Genomic DNA, 26,897 nt, shown 5'->3' with positions numbered 1-26,897 from the left:
CTTCTGGGGAAGCATTTATTTAGAACGTGGCATTTAAGGGGATTGGCTGTCCAATGCAGATGTAGAATGTCACAGCGTCATACACAATAATAACAGCCACCCCAGTCCCAGCTTGATGGGGGCCCTGCTGGGTATAGAATGTTCTAGTGAGGTTACCAGGTGGAGAGTTGTAATCGGGCTCATTCACTGGTAATTTGAGAGATGAAGGCAGCGTCGCTTTTGGCCTCTGACCACTGCCCCCGTCTCTTTGTTTCTCAGCATCCTGATGCCTTCTGTCTATGGCCAGCAACCTCTCCCTCCCTCCTTCTCTCTCCTTCCTCCCCCACCCCCATTTTTCTCTCCTCTGGAGCCTAAGCTGTGAGTGTTCTGCTGCTGAGGATCCTGACACTGTGCACTGTGTACACATCCTTATATGTATCTTATCAGGTGAGCCCTCCACCGTCTCAAATCCCTGTGGTAGGAGGACGTCAAAGCGTTAGCCACATAACAGATGAGTGGTCAAGGGCATTTCTAACACAGTAGATACATGTTTGGAGTGATCCTCTTCTCTCCTCAAACATATCCTGGTTTCCACAGTAGAAAAGTTAAATCAGAGTCTTTTTTTTCTTATTGGCTTTCAACTAGGTGGGCAAGTTCTAGAACCTTCCTTCTGTAGATTCTGAGTGCTTAGACACCAGGTGTTCTAGACACCAGACCACCGCCTGCCACCATCCTCAGGCTGCTGCCCTTTGACTTCCTTCAGCAAGAGGTGCATCCCTCTTCTGCTTGTGTCTCAGCCATGCCCTCCCACCCTGACTTTCCTGATGAAAATTCTCTTTCTTTATAGATGTTCCTCCCCAGTCTCTCCTTCCTCCTCTCCTCAGGTGTTTTAGAGGGTCTAGTGCTGGCTCAGAATTAAGTCCAACAGGAGATACAGAATCAGAACAATTCCCCGTGCTCAACTTGGGGTGACAGGTTAACCAGAGGAAACAATTAGAGGAAAATTTGTGAATCGTCACGCTCCATGGTACTCACTGTAAGTGCCAGCCACCTTCCAAAATAGGAAAAAGTGGTTCCCAAGACACGGGAAGAGGCATCCACCCTGCAGCGTCATCCCTTAGCATCCTGATGGCACTTAACTCCCTCCCCGACAACAGCTTTCACTGTGAGTTTCCCTTGTTAGACAGCGAACTCCCCCTGGCCAGAACTGTGTCTGCCCCTCTCACCGGCCCATTTCCAGCGCCCAAGCAGGTGCTCAGAACACATGTGTTGAACTAGCTTATTAATTCATCTTTTCGGAGGGGGGGTGGGAATACAAGCATGAGGAGAGCAAGCCCTTCTGTGTTTAGAGTAAAAAAAAGATCCATTATTTTTGAAAACTAGCCAGCAAATGTCTAATCGGTTCTAGAAAATAAAACTGAAAGAAAGGGGGAAGGGATTAATAGAAATACCGAGACACTACGGGATTCTACATGATTAAAAATTAAACCCTGTGTGATTAAAAATTAAATTATATATTATTCTTCTCCTCAAGTAAGTTTCCTATTGAAATACAACCATGTGCACAAATCACATGTATGCCACTTGATTAATTTTCACCAAGGGAACTTGGGTGATGGCCCTCAGATCATGAAACAGAACACTGACAAGATACTAAAAGCCCCCTCTTAGACCCTCTCCATTCACTTCCCTTACAAAGGTAATTCTTGTCTTGACTCCTGTTGCTGTAGATTAGTTTTGCCCATTTGTGAGTGTTGTAGAGATGAAATCATACAGTATACTGTCTTCTGAGCTTGACTTCTTTTCACCACGCTCTTACATTTAGCAGTAGTTCATTCCTTTTGTTTGCCTCTAGTTTTCCATTATAGAAATACGCTGCTCTACCTTACGCTGATGGCATTTGTTTTGTCTCTAGTTTTTGCCTATTAACGATGGTGCTGCTATGAACATTCCTGAATGTCTTCTTTGATGCCTGGGCATTGGGTGTATACCTATGAGTTTGCACGATTGCAGAATAGGTACATTTTCAGCCTTAGTAGATATTGCCAATTTTTCTGATCGCTTATACCAATTTGCACACCAACTGGCTTTCAGTGAAAGTTCCAGTCCCCCCCTCCCACTTTTAAAACACTTTTTGGCCAACACCCTCATATTATCATCTCGTAAATTTAGCCATTCTGGTGGGTACGCAACATCACCTTTCGCTGTTTTGACTTGCATCTTCCTGACATCTAAAGGAGTCAAACACCTTTTTATGTGCCTGTTGGCTATGTGTACACTTTTATGATGTGTTTGTTCGGGTCTTTGTATGTTATTTTGCATACCATTTGGGCATTGTAACATTTAGTCATTTTACTGAAAGTTGGAAGGAGACTTCCTATTGAGGGATTTTAGACTTTATGAACTTGGCTTTCTTACTTAAAATTTTATTTTCTTTTATAGCACCAGAGCACAATCTTCAGATACAATCTTTGGGAGAAGACTGACATGCAAAGTAAGTCAAAGCAGAGAAGTTCTCATAGAAGGAAGGATAAAGGACTCAGATCCTTTCCTTCCCTTGACCCCTAATGTATTCCGTTCAAACTTAAATACTGCCTTATGGCAAAGTTAGGCTTTAAGAACCAAGATAACAAGTGAGCCAGTAAAAGCCTTCATAAATACTTTATATAAAATATTTGCTAGCACAAAGTGATAATGATAACAGGAGAAATAAGAATATGAAAGGCATTTTCACAGCTTCAGTGGGTTGTAATAGACATTATACTATTCATTTCCATTACATTTTCTTGCTTAGGGAAGACATTTCATGATTTATTCTCCCCACAGTTACAAGATCCTTTCAAATTTATTTGGATCCATTGTAGAAAATACATACACTAAGATACAACGTGTGTGTGTGTGTGTGTGCACGTACACAGGTGCACTCCTTTCCTCCAAATGCTCGATGCTTTCCTTTCTTTCTTTCTTTTTTTTCCTTCCTTCCTTCCTTCCTTCCTTCCTTCCTTCCTTCCTTCCTTCCTTCCTTTCTTTCCTGTTCCATCTATTGAATTAATCTCTATACCCAGTGAGAAGCTCGAACTCACAACCCTGAGGTCAAGAGTCTCATTCTCCTTGGACAGAGCCAGCAGGGTGCCCGGCGCTTTTCTGATTGTATAACTGAGACTTGGGGATGCCTGTGTTCTGAATCTTGCCTTGATCTCAGAGACACAAAAGTATTTGGATAGTTCAAGTGGAAAAACTTTGTGGTGAACCTTACTTAACACAGTGGGGAGGTATTTTTGTTTCCCGTGCGGAGCCTCACACTTGTTACACACAAGAACATCTACTAGTCCCTTTCACACTCATCTCATTTCGCCGTCTCCCAGACCCTGGAAGGTAATGCAGGGCCTCTGGTCTCCCTCTCCTCCTCTCCTTTTATCTCTCCCAGACCTTCATGCCCAAACTTCTATTTCTTTGCCGCCATCTGCTTTACCTCCCTTTTGCCTTTCCCAACGCCCCAGTTTCCTCTTTTCTAATTATTCCCAACAGGAGTGACTTGCAATCTGTAGACAAAAGAAGCTAAAAGAAATATGAAAATAAATTTGCATACAACGGAATCTGGCAAAGCAAGGGAGCTCAAAGGTAAGGAGGGATTAGTGCAGGGCTTTTCAAAAGTGTCCATGGTGGTTACTGGAATGATCTGAGGTAGTACCCTCGATGAACAATTCTTTAAAAATTTGAGTGGTTATATATTTATTTTAAGGGTGTTAATATATTTCTTCCATTTGTGGTACTCATTCTCAGCTTGATAAACGGTCTTTTAAAATATTTAAGTATAAGAAATGACTATATTTCTCTGGCAAAACTTGTGAATTAGTGACACTTGGGAGATATTGGATGGTTCATGCTCAATCAATCAAAACTAATTTTATTAGAGGACTCTCTTCTCCCATCAGATCTAGATAAGCAGAAGTGAGCACATAATATTTCAAATTCTGCTCCTTCAGTGTGATACTAAGTATTAGAATTAAGACGATCTACTAGAGTGGTTTCAAGGTATATCATAGACCCCTGGGGGTCCCCAAGACATGTTGAAGGAGTCCATGAGGTCAACACTATTTTCAAAATAATCCTCAGGTGTTATTTACTTTTTTCAATTGTTGACCTTTCCACTGTTGATGCAAAAGCTTCAACATGGCGAGTAGAGTGCTGGCGTCTGAAGATGGTTCTAGGCGTTGGCCTGAGATGGCTCTGGTGGTAACTGTGTACTTCCTACTCTGAGAGAAAAAAAAGAAAAGCCAATGTCACTCAAAATGGCCTTGATAAAGCAATAAACATGATTAATTTCATTAAATCCCAACACTTTGCATCTTTTTACTGTTCTATGTGGTGAAATGGGATGGACAAATCACACAGTCTGTCTCCCCGAGTTCGCTGGATGCCGCAAGGAAGAGCACGCATTCTGGGTTGAATTACCTCCCTTTTCCATGGAATACTATTTTTATTTGTAAGCACTACTGACAGACAAACAAAGGTTATTTAGACTGGGTATGTGGCAGTCTACATATTTTCTCAGAAACAAATAAAGTGGGCCTGTTCCATCAAAGAAAAAAACTAGTAGTGTTTGTAAGCAATGACAAAATTGGCGCTTTCAAGTGGAAATTAGAATCTTGGAAACCTCATGTCGTGCATCACGAAGCCACTGGGCTGCTTTCTAGTACCTTCGGGCTCATGAAGAGATTGATTGTGATATTTATGCATGTGGTTTTTTGATATTTCATAACAAAATCTGTCAACATGTGAAGATCTGTGTATCTTAGGGAATCTATCTATCTATCTATCTATATTTTTTTCAAATGGCTAATGCATGAGGTTACAAATCATGCATTGGTAAAAGATTCATTTTGTGAGTGAGATAGACCAGTGGATTTTAATGTAACAGAATGTGAAGTCATTGTTATGCTTTCAGATTACCTTCCACAGCATTTAAGAAACTACCACCGGCACTTGTGGGGATGAGCACTGGGTGTTATATGGAAACAAACTTAACAATAAACCATAAAAGAAAAAAAGAAAGAAACCACTATCATCAAATTTGGGGGTATCAAAAAAGAACATCTATAATCACATTAAAAGACTATTAAGAATATTTCTCTTTTTTGCAGTGACATATCTGCAGATGTGTCTAAAGCAGAGCCTGCTTTAGATCTTCTATCCCCTGTCTCTCTGTCCCTCCCCCACTTGCATGCTCACTCTCAAAAATAAATAAAACATTAGAAAATGTTTAAAAACATAAAGCATTGTCAGTTTCTTAATACTTTTTGTTATAGAAAAAACTAAATATTTTTACTTTTCATAACAATATTTGCTTGCACATAGCAGGTCTATTATTTTTCAAAGAATAAATATTTAAAAAGTCTCAGTTTTCATGTCTCACACAGCATATATCAGTGGATATAGTTTACATAAACAAAAGTTCTTTAGTGTCTTCAGTAATTTTTAGGAGAGTAAAGGGGTCTGAGACTAAAAAGTGTGAGAACCAGTCCTGTCCAATCAAAACACTCCATTTCTCACAACTGACAATGGCCTAAGGTGTGTGTGTGTGTGTGTGTGTGTGTGTGTGTGGTGTGTGTGTGTGTGTGAGTGATAGGGATGAGTGGTAACATAGGATCTTGCATCACAATAATGTTAAGGGAAGGAGGGGCGCCTGGGTGGCTCAGTCAGTTAAGTGTCTGGCTCTTGACTTTGGTTCAGGTCATGATCTCATGCTTTGTGGTTTTGACCCCCCACATTGAACTCCGTGCTGACGGCATGAAGCCTAGTTAGGGTTCTCTCTCCCTCTCCCCCGCCCCCACTCATGTACTCTGTCTCTTTCTCTCTCTCAAAATAAATAAATAAACTTAAAAAATGATAAGGAGAGGGGATACAAAGACTATTGTCAAGAGACTGTTGTATGAGGGGGAATAATGCCAGCCTGGTGCAGAGAGACGATTTCTGGTAACTTGTGAAAATGCAGAAGACTCTGGGTACAACCAATGCTTGAGACAGAAACAAAGAGAAAATACCAACATTGATTCAGAAATAAAAGATATGATGAAAGATATGGATCTTTTTCCTCTTCACCATTTGTTGTAGCAGGAAGCCCATAAGATGACTGACCATCCTCCAATGATCCCCACTTCCTGACGTTCACATCGTGAACTGCCTCCCCTCGGCTGTGGGCCAAACCCAGTGACTTGCCTCTAACCAACAGAATACAGCAGAAGGGATGGGATGTCACTACTGAGATCAGATTACAAAGAGACAGTGACATCTGTCTTGCCCACCCTGTCCCTGGCTGGTTCTGCCATGTTATGAGCTGCCCTGTGAAAGAGTCAAGTGGCAAGGACCTGGTAGGTTTTCAGGCAACAACCCAGGAGAAACTGAGTCCTTTCAGCTACCTTGTGAGTAGAGCTACACTTAGAAGTGTCTTTTCCTTTGCTGCAGTCTTTGGGTGCGACACAGAGCTCTGACCAATACCTTGATTACTGCATTTTGAGAGGCAGAGGCACCCACTTAATCCGTGTCTGGATTTCTGATCCACAGAAACTAAATAGTAACTTTTATTGTTTAAAGTTGTTAATTAATGGGGTATTTTGTTACACAGCGATTGATAACTAATATGTATATATATTATCCTATATATATATAGGATTGATATACTAGATATAGGATATGTATTATATATGATAACATATATATATATATATATATATATATATATTCATGCAAAACTTGCACACAGTTTCAGGAGACTTTGAGAAATCCCTGAAGCCCGTTAATGGATAGTCTATAGACCCTGTTAATAAACCCTGCTCTAGGAAAGCATTAAAAGAAAAGATATCAAAGGAAGAAAGAAAATAAGACCAGCCAAGAAAGTAGTAGAAGGGAAAATCTAGACAGTATAATTAGAGGCAGTTATATCAGGGAAGTAACACAAGAACCCAGTGCCTTAATGAGGAGAAAGTTTCCCTAGAACTTTCCAGGGGGATGGATCCCTAAGGATAGCAGCTAAATTGGTAAGGCAAGCACTTCTATCATGAAATAAAATTGGCTGGATCTGTACCCAAGAAAAGAAAAGACCAATGTTCTGTATTTAGGTGTGTGGGAAGAGAGTTTTCAACTCAGCCTTGTGGGTAGGAGATATGTTGAGTAATAAATTAAGGAGTCTAAAAGTGGGATCTGTGGAATAAAAATGTGCATGTCACAGAAAAGACTCTAAGTTACAAAAAGTTTTATAATGGCCCAGGTAAGTTGGAGGTGCAGAGAATGGCCTCAAGAATGATCAAACCCAAGGATTTAGCTGATGTCAACAGGTCTCTGCTTCATCTTTTTGGTTGGCCTCCAAATGGCCAGGGGTTGGGTGTGGGGTGGCAAGTCTGCAGAGAGAGCTCTAGGCTTTCTAAAGCCACAGAGAGTGACACTCAAAGAAAAAGAATGTCTTCTCTCAGTGCCCACATATAAAATCTGGGGGAGGTCTCAGATGGTTCTACTTGGGCAGCCATTATCTCCCCAGACACCCCGGAACTATATGAATTGGCATGAAAGATAATTACCTAAAGGCAAAGGGGGTGCTTGTGTCTGAAAAGGAGAAACAATGCGGGCCAGATAATATGACATGTGTCTACTGCAGTGAGTGACAATGATCAGAGGCTGGGAAGGTTGTTTAATATTTCAAGTTATGCCAACACTATAAACTTGAGACTCAAGACTTAACATGGATGTGTAGTGTTTGTGCCTCAACAGCCCCTCATTACAGGAGATTGGGACTCTTTGAACTGACTTGGGATGATGGAGTCTAATGAATAGGGCTCTGTCAGGGGAAGGACTGGAAAAGGAGCTTGGGGATGAAAGCACAAATTCAGAGGCTTGGATTTTTAAGGAGAAATTCAGCCCTTTCTCCTTCTTGCGCGTCAGCATCTGTTGTTTTCCTTCCAGAACACAAAGTGGCTCGTGAAGCCCATATCCATCTGAATAAAGACTGAACAACCACTATAGCGAAGGCTTAGCTGCCGGATGCTCTCTGATGTGACTCGGTTGAATTTCTACTGCTCTCTGGAGTCCCTGGGAGAGCCCTGGGCTCATGCGGGGACTCCCAATATTTTTTGAACTGAACACTTGGTTCCAAATGGCAGAGATTTAATTCCTAAGCACACAGAAAGAGTCAGTGCTGACTATTCAGTTGAGCTCTTCTTAGGTTGTAAATAAAGACTTGTGATTTACTAAATTGAGGAGTATTGTGGGGGGAAAAAACCCTGAATGTTCAGCTGAGACCAACAGTAACGTAGAACTTGGCAGAAGAGATCTCTTGGGTGGGCCATCTTCCTTCCTGACTTGTCCGCAAGAAAGTGCCACAGTGGGATTTGGTGGGACAGGAAAGATGTTAAATAATATGTGAAATAATCAACATATAATAGATAAGGGAACACATTTCTAACTTCTGTAAAGGTTTTCAACTCTTTAAAAAAAATTTTTTAATGTTTTATTTATTTCTGAGAGAGAGAGACAGACAGCGTGAGCAGGGGAGGGTCCGAGAGAGGGGGAGATACAGAATCTGAAGCAGGCTCCAGGCTCTGAGCTAGCTGTCAGCACAGAGCCCAATGCAGGGCTCGAACCCACGAACTGTGAGATCTTGATCTGAGCCGAAGTCGGACGCTTAACCGACTGAGCCACCCAGGCACTCTAAGGTTTTCAACTCTTGATTGGTCACCATCATGGCATATGGACAATATAAATTTCAACTTAAAAATTACGTTGTACTGAATTTGTTTACTTTAAGAAATGGACATATAATGCCTAATAGAAAAAGCATGCCTGTAGTTACATTCTATGACCTTGTTCAAAGCCAGTCCCTTCAGTAAATGTCTCATAAGTGACTGCTTGCCCTGTTTTTCTGGGTACACTGCCTTTCCCTTGATGACCAAGGCACATTATAAAGATACACCACTTTAATCTCTCCTCTCAGTACTTGAATTAAGTGGAAGTTCATGGTGTATCCTTGATCAACACTCAAGAGGCTTCCCTCTTGAGTCCCTTGGATATATTTATCTTGAGGATCCCATCAGATATGAATGATCTCCCTCGTTTAAGTTTTGCCTTTTTCTAGTATCTACGCATCTTACTTATATACTTCTACATTTTTACCAACAAGTCTATACAGAGCTAAAATAAATAATTTAGATACCCATCATATTTGTGTTCTGTGCTCTGCCCAACATTTTTCATGCATGAATATCGCCAAAATTATGAGAGGAAGAGGTCAGAGAAATGAAAGAGAAGATGTTTCTCCTCCAATAACCACACTTTTCAACGCCTGAAATTACAGGAGGGATTTACTTTGGCTCTTCTGGAATATTTCTTCTGATTTCTGGAAATTACTGCCTTACACAGTCTGTGCAATATTGACTTTTGGGAAAGAGGGAAAAGAAACATTCACATGTCCCCTAAATATCCTTTCGGTGGCTTTTCTGGTAGTTCATTTTGGCCCAATAACAATTTATTGAGTCTAATACATGTGCCACAGAGCCAGGCACCTAATGTACAGACACGATTCTTGCTTTCCAAAATATTATGGTCTACAGAACCAGAATTAAGGGAAGAGGGCAAGGGAAGTTGCACTTAGTGATGTCTAACTCTGAGGAGATCTTGTGGCAAACACTCATGGGTATTACTTCACATCACCTTGAGGACCACACTGTGACCTCGGGCATAGCTGCCTTTATCTTAGAGATTCAGAAGACATTCTCCACGTGCCCAGGCCACACAAGTGATATGCTGCCCACTATGATTCAAGCAAGATGTGATTCCATGCTTATTTTTATTATTTGATACCGTTCCTTCTGTCAGTGCTGTTCTGTTTGCCCTGAAACTAAGTCCTAGAAATTCCACTTCTTTCTCACTGCTGAAGTCTAAAAACTGATAACGTTAAGATTGGTTAGAAAAACATGCTTTCCTTGAGTCTAAAAACTGATTGGTCTTTGTAGGTTGTGAATTTCATATCTCACGTGAGCCTTATGGGATTTGAGTTCATTCACATCTGACTTTCTATTTCGGAAGGAAGAAATTACAGTGATAGTATGCATACATACAGTGGCTTTCTAGCAAAGTATCTTTTCAAAAGAGATTATGAAGACATCGACATTACTTGCGGGGAGATAGATAGCTTTTGGCAAGGTAACATTTAGAAGCATTGGAAAATCAGGAATTAAGAACAGAGGTGCTGGATATATTTGTAATAGGTTCCACAAATCTTAAATTGTATCTGGATTTGCCCATCATTATCAGCGGAATCTTTATTCAAGCCTGGTTTATCCAATAGGTTTTGCCAAAGTCAATGGCTCTATCACATGTCTTAGAATTAGCATTATGGAGACTGTTCCCAGATTGAGGTCACCAAGCTGGTCACGCGTAGTTTTCAGATAGTTCATATAAGGCCCTGTTTGGTTTGAATACGGATTAATGAGCGATTTCTGTTAGTAAACACAAACATAACTTTCATTATTTAAATACACAGGAATAATTGTAGGAGTACAAGTCTGTACCATGATGGGCAGTTGGGCTATTTCATGAATAATATATTAGTGAGCCTTTCTTTTTATTTATTGTGTAGGCCCAGGAGGGTTGGTCTGACTCCCCGGGTCCAGCCTAAATTGGCACATGTCCATAGCAGCCACAGTGTCCATGAGAAGTGCGTCCATGCTTCAGGATGGAGCCTTCATTTGTTTAAGGAGCCTGATGACATCATGTCACGGGTCTTATACCCCAAAAGGCTCAGGAACCCATGAAAGAGCACAGCCTCCCTGCTTAGTTAATGTAGACCTAACACAAAGATTTCTGTCTTCAGATCTAATTTCAAGGAGAACCAGGTTGGAGAATTCAAGGGGAGACTATAGATTTTTTTTTTTTTTTTTTGCTTCCCACATTGGTTGGTTGGCCCCAAACATGGTAACTGATTAATGTCTGAGAGCTCTAATTAGCAATGGCTAATCAGGTCCACACGCACCAGGATATTGATTCCTGCCTCAAGAAAACGAATCTAATTGTGCTCCTTATCACTAGCAAATGGTTGGTGTATGAAAACAATGACCCATCCGTCTATTGGAAAGGCTACTCCATTATGACAGTGTTGGAATGGAAGCAAGTTTAGAAACTGCCCAACAGTGGTGTCAGGAAAAATAGCTCTGATCCCCAAAGGAGAAGAGTTGTGAATATTCAGGATGAAGTTTTCCTTTTAACTTTCCCAGCAGAGGAAAACTGGCATGAGAGTCAAATGTGTCCTTTGGACCACAGAGGGGAGGGAGAAAAGCTGCCTTTGCTGGCCTCTCTCGGCTTTTGAAACAGTTGACAACAGACCCTTGTCTACCTTCCAGCTACCCTTAAAATCATGGTGATTGTTCTGCAGTAATTAAAGCACCTGCACTGCTCACCTTGGTGGCTTCCTAATTTCAGGGACCATAATAAAAAAAACACATCCCTAAAGAGGTAATAATATCAGCACGGCACTAGGAAATGTACAAAAACAAAACTTAGCATGCAACTTACGTGGGCTTCCCCTCCCCCCCCTTTGGTAAAAATTGCAAATTCACATTTTCCATAGCACTTAAAAATTTTCTTTTTTAAATTTTCAACGTTTACTTATTTTTGAGAGAGAGAGAGACAGAGAGAAACAGAGAGCATGAGCAGGGGAAGGGCAGAGAGAGAGGGAGACACAGAATCCAAAGCAGGCTCCAGGCTCCGAGCTGTCAGCACAGAGCCCAATGTGAGGCTTGAACTCATGAACTGTGAGATCATGAACTAAGCCGAAGTCAGATGCTTAACCAACTGAGTCACCCAGGTGCCCCTCCATGGCACTTTTAAAGCAAGAGCACCATCTAGTAAAGATGGTCTTCTTTGTCTCTCTAAACATAGCGCTAGTCTTTTTGTTTTGTTTTTTAATATTGAAATCTAAAATGTGATCATTTGGAAATTTTCTCTAGAAAAGCCCACAGGCGCCATCACTCCAGCCACAGTGGAACAATCCTCTGATAGCCGTGTCTGCTTAGTGCCCCCCTGGAGCAAGTCTCACCCACCGCTGCCTTTGTGCTATCCTTCTTACTAGCTATTCCCGTGAGAGCACTTATCACACTGTATTGCCATTGTTTGTTGATCCGTCTGTCTCCCCAACTAGGCTGGAAAGTTCTACAGGGCAGAGCTTTATCTGATTCATTGGTGCAAAAACGGAATGTCTTAGGTGCTTATCACAAAGTGGTAAGGTCACTTTTCTCTATTAATCCTCTAGATTGCAGCAGGTAGGACCGGCCACCCACCTTATGATGTCCCCTGCCCTCTCCAGGTCTCTCAGGGTTTCTCAGAGTGTCCCACGTCCAAAGTGCCCAGTTGAGGTGAATCTGTGACATTGCCTCTGTCCCTCCTTCATAAGGATCTGCACTGAGATCCCACTGTTGTCTCCCAACAGGGTCCAGGCCCACCCATTCCCCTTGGGTCAGCGCTGTTACTGTTAGTCTGACACGCGGGGATCGGTGGTGAGGTTTTCCTTCCCTTAAATGGAAGCCATTATGGTGGAAGTGAAGGGGGAAGTGACATCAAATGGAAATGAATTTAGAGAATGGAAATGAATTTAGGTGGCTTGCAGACATGACAAGGAGTTTGACTTTGATTCCAAATGCAGGAGGAGACCTCAAAGAAGGTCACGATGTGATCAAGTTTATTTAAAAGATTACTCTGGTGTTGGACAGCTAGCCGAGTGGTTAAGCAGAAATGCCAGTAGGAGACTATTGGAACAGCCTTGGGTGATGGCAGTGGAAATGGACATGGGATTGAGTGAGTGTGCATTGGACATGCAACCTCCTGACCAGTTATGAATGCAGGAGGGAAGGGAAGAATTCAACCTGGCCCCCGGTTTTCATCGAGCAAATGACTGCACACTGTTTCATTAGAAGGGGAATATCTATGGAAGTAAGGTTTGGGATCCAAATCAAGGGCTTTGTTAGAAGTTCCAGTTGAGGGGCTCCTGAGTGGCTTAGTCGGTTAAGCGTCTGACTTTCGCTTAGGTCATGATCTCGCGGTTCGTGGGTTCGAGCCCCGCGTCGGGCTCTGTGCTGACTGCCCCCTCAGAGCCTGGAGCCTGCTTCAGATTCTGTGTCTCCCTCTCTCTCTGACCCTCCCCTGCTCGCTCTGTCTCTCTCTCTCTCCTAGAAATTAAAAAAAACAAAACAAAACATTAAAAAAAAAAAGATGGAGGAAGCGGCGAGTGGAATGTGGTTCGCTAGGCCTGGGGCTACTTCCCCAACTCTCATTTTTGTATTCTAAGGCAGTAGGAATAGCCCAACGGGCTCGCGCAGTGGAACACAATATTCTAACACGGATGAATTTCCCAAGGTGTGTTTTATTTGGTCTTCAATAAAACAGTGTGCAGGGCACCCGCGTCTTCGAACAGCCTGAGCTGCAAAAAAGCCCATTTCAATAGTGCTCCTTCTTTTATCCTAATGTGAGGATCACGCCTGAATGTCCTTCTCTCCTCATGAGAAACAAAGGTTTACTGGCACAGGGTACAACCAGATCCATGGAGAGAAAAGGCATATTGCTGCCACTCAGTCTCTAAATAAAAAAAAAGAAAAGAAAAAGAACAACCACAAAAGAAACTAATCAACAAAAGCTTTGGCTTAACCACAGGTAAAATTTTACAATTAGAGGAGGCTTTTGTTCTCATTCTAAAACACGGTATTTCTGTCATTTCCAAGCTTCAGCTCTGAATGACAGGTGTGTGTTTGCTGTGCATTTGGGTAATTAAAGGGTCCACCCAAGTTGTTTCTTCCAAACGTGGGGGACAGTCAGGCCCAAGAGTGACTGAGTTTAGGTCTCTCACTGTTCTGCTGAGATTCAAAATGACAGATTTTGTAGCTTCAAGACAAATTATTTCCTCAAGGCCTAAGATAGTGCCTGGTCTATTACGTGATCAGTGGCTATTTGTTGCATGAGTGGCTGAATGAGAAGGCCAAGTGACAAAGTAGGAAGAAGGCTTGATTTAATTAGGAGATCTGGATTCTTGGGAAGGTCATTTATACACGCTGCACCTGAACCTTCTCAAATGTGCCACCTTAAAACCAAGGAGCTTTAAAGCGATGTGTTGAAGAAGTAGTTCATCAGGCAAAAATAACAGAAACAAATTCTACTAATTTCTCACATATCTTAGATGAGGTGCAAATGCACAGTGCATAATATATATTAAAATCTTTCCTTTCTCATGACCCAATCTCTCTCTCTCCTTAACATCCTGTCTCCAGAGGACTTGCCTTCCACTCTCTCTCTTTTTTTTTTTTTTTTTTTCTGAGAGAGAGAGAGAGAGCGTGAGCAGGGGAGGGTCAGAGAGAGAGGGAGACACAGAATCTGAAACACGTTCCAGGCTCTGAGCTGGCAGTCAGCACAGACCCCAACGCGGGGCTCGAACCCACAAACCATGAGATCATGACCTGAGCGGAAGTCGGATGCTTAACCGACTGAGCCACCCTGGCGCCCCGCCTTCCACTCTCTTAACTGTAGCTGGTGAGACACACCCATCCTTTGTGACTGTCTCCCTCCAGAAAGGATTCTACATCTCTAGGAAGGGAAAGCAAAGGGGAAACTGGGCACAGACGGTATCTTTGGAGGTCTGGGAGAGGAGGTAAGTTGTAGAAGATTCTCACCTGAGTAGTTTTGCACCATCACATGTGCAAAATGGGAAAAATAATTCCTGCTCCCTGGTTTTGCTGGGATGATTAAATGAGATACAGCCATGGATTCGTAAATGCCCCACAGACATGCACTGTCATTCTGTGTGCTGTGTAAGCATCATTTAGTGACTTTAGTGCAAGTTTTGATCTTATTCTCACAAAAGATAAGGCTCATCTCATAAGAAGCCTGTATCTGCTTTCCTTTTTAAAAAATAAGTTCCAGGGGCACCTGGGTGGCTCAGTCAGTTAAATGTCTGACTTTGGCTCAGGTCATGATCTCATGGTGTGTGTTTGAGCCCGGCGTCAGGCTCTGTACTGACAGCTAGCTCAGAGCCTGGAGCCTGCTTCAGATTCTGTGTCTCCCTCTCTCTCTGTCCCTCCCCAGCTCATACTCTGTCTCTGTCTCAAAAATAAATGCACATAAAAAAAAAAAAGTTCCAGGAGCACCTGGGTAGTTCAGTCAGTTGAGCAACCCACTCTTGGAATCTCAGTTCAGGTCATGATCGCATGGCTCTGTAGGTTCAAGCCCTGTGTCCTGCTCTGCACTGACAGAGTGGAGCCCACTTGGGATTCTCTCTCTCTCTCTCTCTCTCTGTCCCTCTTCTGTTCTTGCTCTCTCTCTCTCACAGTCAATAAACTTAAAAAAATAAGTTCCAAAATAAATGAAAATCAAATTGATAGCCTTATAGAAAAGCCAACACAAGACATGTCTAGAAGTAGCTCTAAATGCACTGTTAAGGTTCATTGTCAGCCCCATACGTAGCACAGTTTAGAGTAGGGAAAATCTGTGCTTTTGCCACTCATTTAAAAATAATTTTAGTTTCCATGTGAATATGTTGCGTATGCCCAGTACCTTCAATGAGCTATTTATTTACACGGCCAGATTTGAGAATTGTGTCTTAAGTAGAACATCAATGATAAAAATCTGGAAATGCTATTCTTTCCATTAAAAAGTGAGATTTATGGGTTTTCTGTTTTCTGTGTTTGTTTGTCTTTTTAAATCATTGATTTCATGAGTATTGTTGATTCTCAGAACAGACAAAATAGAAAAATCTAAAAAAAACCTTCAGAAAATCTGGTCAATTCTGTGTTAGTTCCTTCTTGGTGCACAAAAATTACTTTAAAGCTTAGTTAAGACAACACACATTTGTTAACTCCCCGTCTTTTGGGTCTTTTTGGCTTGGAGTCCCCTATGAGATTGCAGTCGTGCTGTCGATGGGGGTGTCTGCATGTGATGTATTGACTGGGGCTGGAGGGTCTATTTCTGTGATGGCTCCCTCGTGTGCTGTTAGGAGGAGGCCTTAGGTTCTCACAACGTGGACCTTTCTGTAGGTCTGCCTGAGTGTCCCCATGACATGGCGGCTGGCTTCCCCTAGAAGGAATGCTCTAGTAGAGAGTAAGGAAGAAGCCACAGTACATTTATGTCCTTATCTTGGAAGTCATGCACTGTCACTTTGTCCACATTCTATTTGCTAGAAGTAAGTTTGCTCACACTTAAGGGAAAGAGAATTAGACTCTACTTTCTGAAGGAAGGAGTATCAAAAAACTTTGTGGTCACACTGTAAAACCAACCCAAGTTCTTTGGCGTAAGTTACATTTGTAGATTATGTTCCAAACAAAATAGGAATCTTTCGCAAGAGGGGTAGCTACTTACATTACTAGATTCTCAGGATACAGAACATAAATCTCTTCATTGTTCATGGAGAAATTGAGTTCAGAGGCATAAGTAAGCTTCTTCTACTTCTAGAAAAATTCAGCATCCAAATCTAGACTTGGATTAGATTTTCTGATGTATAATTCCAGGTATGGTCACATCTAAATAATGATAGCAAAAACAGGGCTCTTGGGCTCTTCTGAACTTCACTATTCTAACTTCTGGCTATGTACATGATCTCAAACAGCTGGATTTAAACTGGAAGCATTTCATGAAAAATTCGGATTTTTCCAAATATAGGAAACATAAAAGAACTGTCCAGACCCGTTGGTAAATGCGTAATTCTGCATGCTGAATGGTTATCCTGTTAAAGACTTCATTCCCCTCCCCCATGTATATTACTCTATATGGAAAGCTTCCAATGTAATCAAATGTTAAGTTGGAAATTTGGACCAAGGAAACAAGAGACCATAAATATCAGATAGCAGAGTGAGGTGTGGGACAGGACTGAGATGCAAGTGCTGAGAAAAAGTATTTGTAAAATTTTTGCACAAATTCTGTGCCCTGCTTCCTGGGTCCTTCAACCAGCTGTGGCTAAGTCAAGGGGGGTCTTATAAGGAGGCAACCAATGTCCCCAAAGCAAGGAAGAACTTCTGTGGGACCACTCGGGATTCATAAGTGTTTTCTCTAGGCAGAAGGCACAAGGAACTGGTCCCTGGCCCTGGACTGTGAAACTTTACCTAAGGGAACCAGAAAAATCATGGGGATTTCCAGAAGTTTCATCCTGCAACAGTGAAACCATTATCTCACGGAACAGATTGAAAGAGGATAGTGGAAAATAAAAAGAAAGAAGCTTTTATGATGAACTATCTTTCATGCATGCTCTGTGTTTAACGTAAGTCTTCACTGGAATGTATCATGGATATTTCCTCCCTTTTAAACAATGCAAAGTGAGTTATGAAGAAAAGATGAAGTTAGTTTCAATGTAATCATTAATTAATATGACAATTACATTAATTATTAATGCAATGATGTGAGAAACTTGGACTTTGTATACTACAACATAGTATATTTATATATATCAATGTTCCCAGGATTTAGGGAGATATATGTGGGTCTTTACCTCTAACTCATAATTCTTATAAGGTTGTTTCTAATTTTCCTGTGTCCTCATTTGGTGGCTCTTTTGTCACTTGTCGCAGTTTTCTGTATGCTTCATTATTTTATCCCTGCTCTCTTTTTAAAATTTTTAACACTTATTTGTTTTTGAGAGACAGAGCAGGGGAGGGACTGAGAGAGAGGGAGTCACAGAATTCAAAGCAGGATCCAGGCTCTGAGCTGTCAGCACAGAGCCTGATGTGGGGCTTGAACCCATGACTGGTGAGATCATGACCTGAGTTGAAGTTGGCCACTTAACCAACTGAGCCACCCAGGCACCCCTGTCCCCACTCTTCTTTAATTAATAGCTGGTAGGGAGACAACCTTGTTGGGATTGTGAATTAAAGGAGCTTAAATGGGACACCATAGTGTGTCCCATCACCCCCACCCCCCTTTGGTTGCTCCCCAAAGGTCTTCAGAAAAAGTTGATGGAGGACTGACTCAGGACAGAAGAGATCTACTTAAAAGTGTGCGTTAGGTAAGCAACAGAGGTATATCCACACGAGATGATCACTGAGTATTGGGTGAATAAATTTGTTTTTGCCTTTAATGAGACTCTTCTCGACATACATATTTTTCATTCATTAGTTGATTCATCAGGTGTGTTCTGAGCACCTACTCTGTGGCAGATGCTGAGGGTAGATGACTTGATGCCGGCATGGATTGAATTATTTAGTCAACTGGTTCTATTCGAGTTCCTGCACTCCAGCCTAAATGTTGTGCTCTGTAACTTAGACCAAGAAATGAATTTTCCATGCCTTTTGAGAATGGCAAATCTCATACACCACTTAAACAGATGAAGAAGCAATGGATTTAGCACCAGATGAGGAATGAATTCTAATATCACAAATGGTAGAGAATTTGTTGCGTGGACCTACTGGTAATAAGACGAAACACTTTCCTTTGATATAATGTTTTTGTTTTCCTGATTGCTACCTTCATGTTGTACTTCCTGAGGGAGGTAAGCCAATCTCTCTGAACTGTTACAGGTGAGGTTAAGGGTTCTCACAGCCCAAAGCTAGTGACCAGGAAAGCCCATCTTTGTTATATGAAATCCAGTCTTTTCTCTCTTAAATCATGGCTGTAGACATTACCTCTTTGTACCATCATTTCAGCTTATGTAGTATTGGGTTGATTTTGATGCAACGTGGATTAAATATTTAGAGATGTGACTGGATGCACTTGCAGCCAAATGGTTTCCCCAGAGCTGGAGTGTATCATTAGTGCCTCCGTTTTGGGGCCTGAATATTCTTGACCTGCTGCTCTGCTTAATAAAAGAGTTGCGATACCAGAAACGGAGGCTTAAGAATGGTTTTCATGCATCGAGCCCTTGGCATAGGTCCCTGGCAGCAAACCTCTGCCCTTCATATGCCAGGAAGCTGACGTGAAGGCTTGCTGCCAAGGCTCGATGCTTCAGGAGGAGTTATCCCTCCCCACCACTGACTCCTAAACAGCAGAGAGGGACTGAGGCTGGTGAAGGCCCAGGGTGTCCTAACTCTCATAGACTTCAGATGCCCCAGCCCTCATGGCAGAGTGAAGCCACAAGGGAAAAGCAAATTTGGATGTGGTACATCCAGACAATGGAACACTATTCGGTGCTAAAAAGAAATCAACGATCAAGTCAGGAAAAGATTGGAGGAGACTTAATTGCATATTACTAAGTGAAAGACGCTGGTCTGAAAAGGCTACATATGGTAGAATTCCAACTCTGTGATACTGTGAAAAAGGTAAAACTAGAGAACGTAAAGACATCAGTGGTTGCCTGGGGGTAGGTGGAAGGGATGAATCGGAAGGGAAGGGAGCACAGAGGCTGTTTAGGGCAGTGAATATATTCTGTATGATACTGTGATGATGGGTTCATGTCATCATCACAGTTTGTCTAAAGCCTTAGAATGAACACCAAGAGTGAACTGTCATGTAGATTACGGACACATGGACTATGGCGATAATGACATGTCAATGTAGGTCCATCAGTTGTGACAAATGCACCGCCCTGGTGGGGGAGGTTGATAATGAGGGAGGCTGTGCATGTGTGCAGGCAGAGGATGGATGGGAAACGCCTGGACCTTCCTCTCAATTTTTCTGTGGACCTAAAATTACTCTAAAAATATAAAGTCATTAAAAAAGACAAAGGGAGAATTTGCCTGCTCTTAATGGCAGCCCTCCTCTTAGAAGCTGGGCTCCTCCCTAGAGAGTTGTTGGGCTCTGTTTTCTGGTCAGCACAGGGAAGTGAGTGATGAGCAAACCATTGAGGCTGAAATGCATTTAGGGTTTGCAGCCAACTCCAGCATTTCCCTCATTGCACATATTGTGTTGCGACAATGGTCTGATCAAATGTTTCCTAATTTCATTGTGGACTTCCTGTCTAATGAGTCCCTTTCTCCCCTGCTCTAAATAAAGAAGATGCTAAAAACGTGACACACGCCACAGATGGGTCACCCACATCTGGGCTTTTCATTTTAAAAGGCGGTGGGGGGGGGGGGGGTTGGGAGGACCGTGAAGTGAGATGTGGCTGGCTTTCTTATAAGAGGGGTGAGTTGGGGGAGGGGCGTAAAGAGACGAGGGAGTGAGACGGAATCATCCACCATTGTAATCGAGTGACAGACGTATCCATTGGGACTAATTATAATAATGATCCCAGTCCATAACCGACTCAGGGCTTGAGTGCACCTCTCTATGCCAAGTTCTCAAATTTGGGCACCTGGATTGCACCTATGAAGTTGGCATTTACCAAAGAAACCATGTGCAGATGGATATTTGCATGTGAAAACCGGGTAATTGTGTGTGTGTGAGCAGGAGCTTCTGTGCACAATTATCAGCCTCTCCTCAAGATGTTGGGAGCAGTGTCTGGTCCTTTGGAAAGCTGGCCTGCAATTTGCTGGTGCAGATCTGATTCTGTGTGTGTACGAGGCACGTGCCCAGGTTTCAGAGAAGTAGCTCAGCTGAGTTGCTACGTGTGTGTTGGCCATCGGCGATGTGCCCGGCACTGTAACGGAGTGAGGAAGGGCTCAGGCTGTGTGATCAGATGGATTCCAGCCCCATGACAGCATTCAGCAGGGCAGGATGGTGGGAGAGAGGACTTTGAGGAGCTGCTGATCACTGGGTATGCTTGAGCACTCAGGCTGCACATGTTGTCAGAGAGTCATGTAGGTCTCTACAGAAACGAGGCTTGGAGGAGAGAAGTTAGAGCTGTGGCAGAGCAGGGGCTGTCCTATGAATTGTCCTGAGCTCTGCCATCTCCCAAGGGAGCTCAGTGAGCCCTTGGGGAAAGAAAGAGGGACCCAAAGAGCCAAGATGTCCATCTGTCCATCATTCTTCCACATAAGCATTTCCCTCTTTTATTTATGAGCTGCACTGGGTCCTGGGGAGAACTCTCCAAGGCCAGTGTAAAAGGCATGGGGACAACTTCCGTAGCCAGTGCTGTCTGTAGTCTGCGTTGAAGATGACAAGAGCCATGAGATGCCAGATGGCGTCTGTCCGTCTCCGACCCCGGACCTGACCATGCGGTTGGCTGGGGCACTCCTGTCTTATTCTTTATTGATATGTGTCTTATGCTTTCTTCAAGCTCAGATCAAGGTGCACCTCTTCCCAGAAAGCTGCCCCATAAGAGGGGTGCTAGTCCTACCCCCATTATATGGATGAAGAGCTGAGTCACAGAGACATGAAGTAACTAATCCAAAGTCATAAAACCAGTGAGTGGCAGAGCTGCCATTGGGCACTGGTCACCTGGCTCGCCGAACCAGTGCTCCTGGCCGTTACACCATGCAACTTCTCAAGTACGATAATCTATCATATATATTTTTATCATATAAACTCTAAGGGCCCCTTATTGTCGTAGAGCCTGTTGTGGTGCTACATGCTCTGTGTACTCAGCTGTAAATTTTCCACGAAGAAGCAGAGGACTTTGTTCTGGCCCTGGACAGATCACTACCAGCCTTGGGTTTAAAGTGCATTTTGATGGTTTTATAACATTACTAGAGGAATACAGTTGACAACAGGGAAGGATGGTGGACTTTGGCTCTTGTAGCAGTTTTTTTTTTTTAAGTTTATTTATTTATTTTGAGAGAGAGAGAGAACAAGTGGGGGAGGGGTAGAGAGAAAGGAAGAGAGAGAGAATCTTAAGCTGGCTTTGTGCTGTCTGCACAGAACCCAACCTGGGGCTCAAACTCACAAACTGCGAGATCATGACCTGAGCTGAAATCAAGCACTGGGGACACTTGGGACGCCTGGGTGGCTCAGTCGTTGAGGTGTCTAACTCTTGACTTCAGCTCAGGTCATGATCTCGCTGTTTGTGAGTTTGAGCCCCGCATCAGGCACTGATAGCGCAGAGCCTGCTTGAGATTCTCTCTCTCTGTCTCTCTCTCTCTTTCAAAATAAATAAATAAACTTAAGAAAAAAAAAGTTTGATGCTTAACCAACTGAGCCCCCCAGACGCCCCTCTTGTAGCAGTTTTATGCCACCAGCTGGCTTTGGACAACCTACCTCCAAAAGGCAGTTCTCAGAGGAGAAGCAAGACCCAAGGGAAAGCGGTGTTACTCGGGCTGAGGTGTGAGAGCCCACGAGTTCTGTTGCCAGTGTGGGTGGAATATCACGAGGTATTTTCTGTGAGAGGTCGGGGTTTCTCCTGAAATCCTACTCTACCCTCCATAGTCTCTCGCCCTCTGCTCAGCCTCCAGGAAACCAATTCACTTTCCTTTCCTTCAGAAGCTGCCACTGTCCCTCAGAGTTTGTCTCCTCAATATTCTCCAAAGACAAACACCAAAGACCTTTTTGTTTTAAGGCTTTTAGTGCTGATCACAGAGGGAAGATGGAACAGGAGGAAAGTACCAAGGGATACAGGGGTGCTGATGCATAGGGGCACATGGACCCCAGTGTTCATAGCAGCCCTCTCAACAATAGCCAAATCATGGAAAGAGCCTAAATGTCCATCAATTGATGAATGGATCAAGAAGATGTGGTTTATCTATACCATGGAATACTACATGGCAATGAGAAACAATGAAATCTGGCCATGTGTAGCAACATGGATGGACCTTGAGGGTGTTATGCTGAGTGAAATAAGTCAGGCAGAGAAGGACAGATACCATATGTTTGCACGTATAGGAGGATTAGGAGGAACTTAACGGAGGACCATGGGGGAGAAGAAAGGGGGAAATGGTGGGGGAGAGGGAGGGAGGCAAACCATGAGAGACTCTTGAATGCTGAGAACAAACTGAGGGCCGATGGGTGTGGGGGGAGAGGGGGGAGATGGGTATAGAGGAGGGCACTTGTGGGGATGAGCACTGGGTGTTATATGGAAACCAACTTGACAATAAACTATTTGTAATAAATAAATAAATAAACAAACAAAAACAAAGATGAAGAAGCAGTAAATGGTTCCATATCTTACAAAGTCCTTGTTGTCACAATCCCTTGGATAGAGGTTTAAGCTCTCTCGGGGATCGTGAAAAGAAGCCTCGAAGGTATTTTGTCCTTTTCTGAAGATGAAGCTCACCAAGTTGTCCCACCGTGTTCTGATTCTACTTTGGCCATGTCACAGGGATCGTTTCTTTCACCTGCTTCGTTCCCAGCCTGAACGTGCAGCCTCTGCCTTGGTTTCCTGTAGAGATTTGGCTTTTCAGAAAACCTCTAGAGTGAGTTGTGATGACTGGTTTAATTGACTGTTGCCTCGCTGGGTCTTTTTCTGTATTCACCTAAAGCCCCACGGGCAGGAACTGTCCCTCTGCTCTACTGTCTTCCCACCTGTTGATGGATTCTTGCCCAGGGCCTAGCCTGTTGTCCACACAAGCAGTGTAGAAATAGTTTGTGGCTTGACTTGGGGCATTAGTATCGAAAGGCACTTAATTCTCCAGTGATAAATTTATACAATTTATCCTTAGCATTAACCAGGAACCTTTAGGGAGATTTTTTTTTTTTTTTGTATTTTTGTATTTAAAAACCATCTAGAAGATGCCAGCAAATACAGGAATGGGTGGGTAGGTTGAGCCAGCCCCACAGGGTGGGAAAATCCACTTCGAAATGGCTTAATAGGATATACTGTCTTGAATAATGAAATAAGGAATTCCTGGAGTAAGGGAGAGCTGCGTAGGGGTGCGGCTGTGCAGGAAGAAGGCATCCAAACGTTCCTATTGCGTTTCTATAGTTCAATGTGCTTTGACGATTTGGTGCCAGAAAACAGAAAGACACAAAAGAGAAGAGGCAAAAAAAGAGGGAAGGAGGGTCAGAGGATCGGGAGAAGGGGCAGCCAGATCAGAGAGGCAAGATCAGGGACCAAGCATCACACATGGGGTGGGAAAGACAGACTTTAATGAGGCAAGAGAGAGGACAACATGATGAAAGTATGACCAGACACGGAAAGCACGTCAAGTGAAAGCCAAGAGCTTTGTGAAGCAAATAAGGAACGTCAACCCCAAGGTCTGCTCTCCCTGCAGGATGGGTGGCCTTTTCCCATCCCTCTGTCTGCACATCTCAGGCAGTTGTAAATGATGAGGCCACCCAACAGAGGAAGGAAGTCCCCTGAACCTCATTCTAGGGGGTAGAGTGTTGCTGGGGCTGTTGCCGACAGACCAACGCGAGCTTCTCCCGGGAGAAGCGGCTCTGACAAGACACAAGATTTAGAGCAGATTATGATATTAATCGTCATCGTTTTTGGCAATCATGGAGGCTTGCACATGTAAGACTCTTTTAAAAATCTTACGGTGCTGGTGACTCATTTAATGGGAATTTGGCGCTGATTCAGAAGACAGTGCTTCTGGGCATTTAGCAGCCAATCCCAGGAATGCAATTTCAACAATTTAACATACTTGCCCACTAAAACACAACACAACACAAAACAAAGCAACAACAACGATACGTTCCTACTCTAAAATGATATGTCAAGACTATTGTAAGTGGAATAATCGTAATTGTTATCATTATCATCGTAATGATGTTAATTGTTTTCATTTGAATGTGAATTTCTGAGAATAATCCGTTCAGCTTAGGGTCTGTAGTCAAAGGAGTGCATTTACAGCGTCTGTTGTGCAGATGATAAGGTAGTAAGGCAGTAGTACAAGAGCCACTTTGTAGATTTGTCATTAGTGACATTAGATGTCCAACAAGGGAGGCACCTGGGTGGCTCAGTCGGTTAAGCATCTGACTTTGGCTCAGGTCATGATCTCATGGTTTGTGGGTTTGAGCCCCGCACCGAGCTCTGTGCTGACAGCTAACTCAGAGCCTGGAGCCTGTTTCAGATTCTGTATCTCCCTCTCTGACCCTCCCCTGCTCACGCTGTCTGTCTCTCTCAGAAATAAATTAAAAAAAAAAAACATTTAAAAAAATTTAGATATCCAACAAGGGTATGTAAAGTCATTAAGTATTTCTCCAGTGCCCTTCTCCTTAAAATAGCCCATAAGTTAGGTTGTTCACCTCTACCTCACGGGGATCAACATCATCCCCAGGAGCCTGGAGGAATCCTGATGCTTGAGCTAACATCTTCTGGCCCTCTTCATGGCCAGTGTCCTTTCTGTTGACCCAGAGGCCTCATCTCTTACTTCGAGCTCCAGAATAGTCTCCATGTTGTTATGGGTCTCCGAGGTCCCATTCCCTGATTTGGATGCATGGTCCAGCTCTGAGTGCCTGTCAGACTCTGCTCCCTGAGTATTTCAACCTAGGATCCCTGACTCTTCATCTCCAATATTCCCTCTTACTACTCTTCTCGCTGAATCAGAGAGTTGAGAGCTTACTCCTCTCTAAACAAGGTGGCCTTACATTGGATCTTGTGGGGAGGCCTATGAAAGTTGCTTTTTAAAAAAATCTGTTTTAGGGGCACCTGGGTGGCTGAGTCAGTTAAGCGTCTAACTTCAACTCAGGTCATGATCTCATGGTCTGTGAGTTTGAGCCCCACATCAGGCTCTGGTCCGACAGCTCAGAGCCTGAGCCTGCTTCAGATTCTGTGTCTCCTTCTCTCTCTCCGCCCCTCCCCTGTTCATGCTATGTTTCTCTCTTTCTCAAAAAAAAAAAAAAATCTGTTTTATAAAAATCTGGCATGTATATAGTTTAACATTCAAATATAACTCTTCCTCTTGTTATTAAAGCTCAACCCCATACTCCAGTCTCAGTTCGTGATACCCCAATGCAAATACTTCTCACTTTTTCAGATGTTTCTTCTTCTCTATTTCCAGTAATATGTTTATGTCTTTATTTTATGATTTTCAGTTTTCTATGCTCTCTTTTGACTCTTTTCTATGAAAAATAGTTATTTAGTTTCTGCCTTCCACTCCCTACTCTCTCTCTCTTTCCCTCCCTCTTCTTCTTATCCTCTTAATTATGTATCACACATCTACTCCTGCAAAATGAATTACTGTAGAAGTTAGTGCCGCAACGTAATAAACATTCATTATCTCATAGTTTTCATGAGTCAGGAATTTAGGGGTTCTGGAGCTGAAGGATCTTGACTTCAAGGTCATTCACATGGATGGCCAGTTGGTGTTGGTTGTTGGCCAGAGGCCTCAGTTCTTCTCTATTTTGGCCTTTCTACAGGATGTGTGAGTGTCCTCATGACACCATTGTGGCAAATCTATTGCCTCGCTCATTCCTTGTTGAGCTGTGAGTGCGTGGTGGCCATAGCTTCTGTGAGGGGGCTCTCTCCTGGAGCTACAGGTGTTTTTCCGTGTTCGGGAAATACACCCTCCCTTTGTGCCTTCAGCACTTACCACTGTAACAGCTCCCTGCTCCTGCCTGCCTTAGGGTACTTCATCGTTTCCGGCTGGATTCCCTTAACCTTGGCCACATTTCTGTAAAGAGTTAAACTCTTCTCAGTTTGAGTGAGCCCTCTCTTCCCTGCTCACACTGACTGACACAGAAGTAAATTTTTGATCCAGCGTATATCTGAAAATGTCTTTATTCTACCCCCACCTTTGGGTATAAAATTTTAGGTCGAAAATAATTTTTCCTTAGGGCTTGAGAGATGTTCTGCCATTCAGCTTTCAGTATCCCTTTTGATGACACCAGTGTGATCCTGATACCCAATCCTTTGTAGGTGACTTGTGTCTGCTCTCAGAAACCTTTGGGAGTCTCCTCTTTATCTCCAGTGTTCAAAAGTTTCATGATGATATGCCTTGATATATGTTTTATTTCATTCATAGTGCTATACACTCAGCGGCTCTTTTCAATCTGGAAAGTTCTGGGAAATCCATTACCTCTTTGATAACTTTCTCCCTCCTCTTTGGCTCAGTTCTCTTTTTTTGGAACTCCTTTGAGTTGAAAGATGAATTTCATGGACAGATATGTTATCTTAAGTTTTCTCTTCTTTTTCCAACTTTTTTTTTTTTTTTTTGGTTTTCCAAGACACTTTACCATCTAATCTATTTAGTTTTTTATTTACCTACCATATTTTATAC

The 26,897-nt window shown here is 42.9% G+C and overlaps 1 long non-coding RNA gene across 4 annotated transcripts in view; it reads left to right on the top strand.

Annotated features, from left to right (window-relative positions):
* The first annotated feature begins 687 nt into the window (after nt 1-687).
* LOC120231670 overlaps nt 688-26,897 on the top strand; it is an 80,007-nt gene continuing 53,797 nt past the window's right edge. For 2 of the 4 annotated variants that reach the window (XR_005528378.1, XR_005528377.1), the window contains exons 1-3: nt 688-748; nt 2,422-2,473; nt 3,508-3,600. This is a non-coding gene — a long non-coding RNA (uncharacterized LOC120231670). Of the gene's footprint in view, nt 749-1,894; nt 1,998-2,421; nt 2,474-3,507; nt 3,601-17,050; nt 17,249-26,897 lie in introns of those variants that run through there. The other 2 variants (XR_005528380.1, XR_005528379.1) reach the window with 2 other exon arrangements.

The sequence above is a fragment of the Hyaena hyaena genome, unplaced genomic scaffold (genome assembly GCF_003009895.1).
Source record: "Hyaena hyaena isolate Hyena2069 unplaced genomic scaffold, ASM300989v1 scaffold_60, whole genome shotgun sequence".
Classification (NCBI taxonomy): domain Eukaryota; kingdom Metazoa; phylum Chordata; class Mammalia; order Carnivora; family Hyaenidae; genus Hyaena; species Hyaena hyaena.
This window is presented reverse-complemented; position numbering and strand designations above follow the sequence as displayed.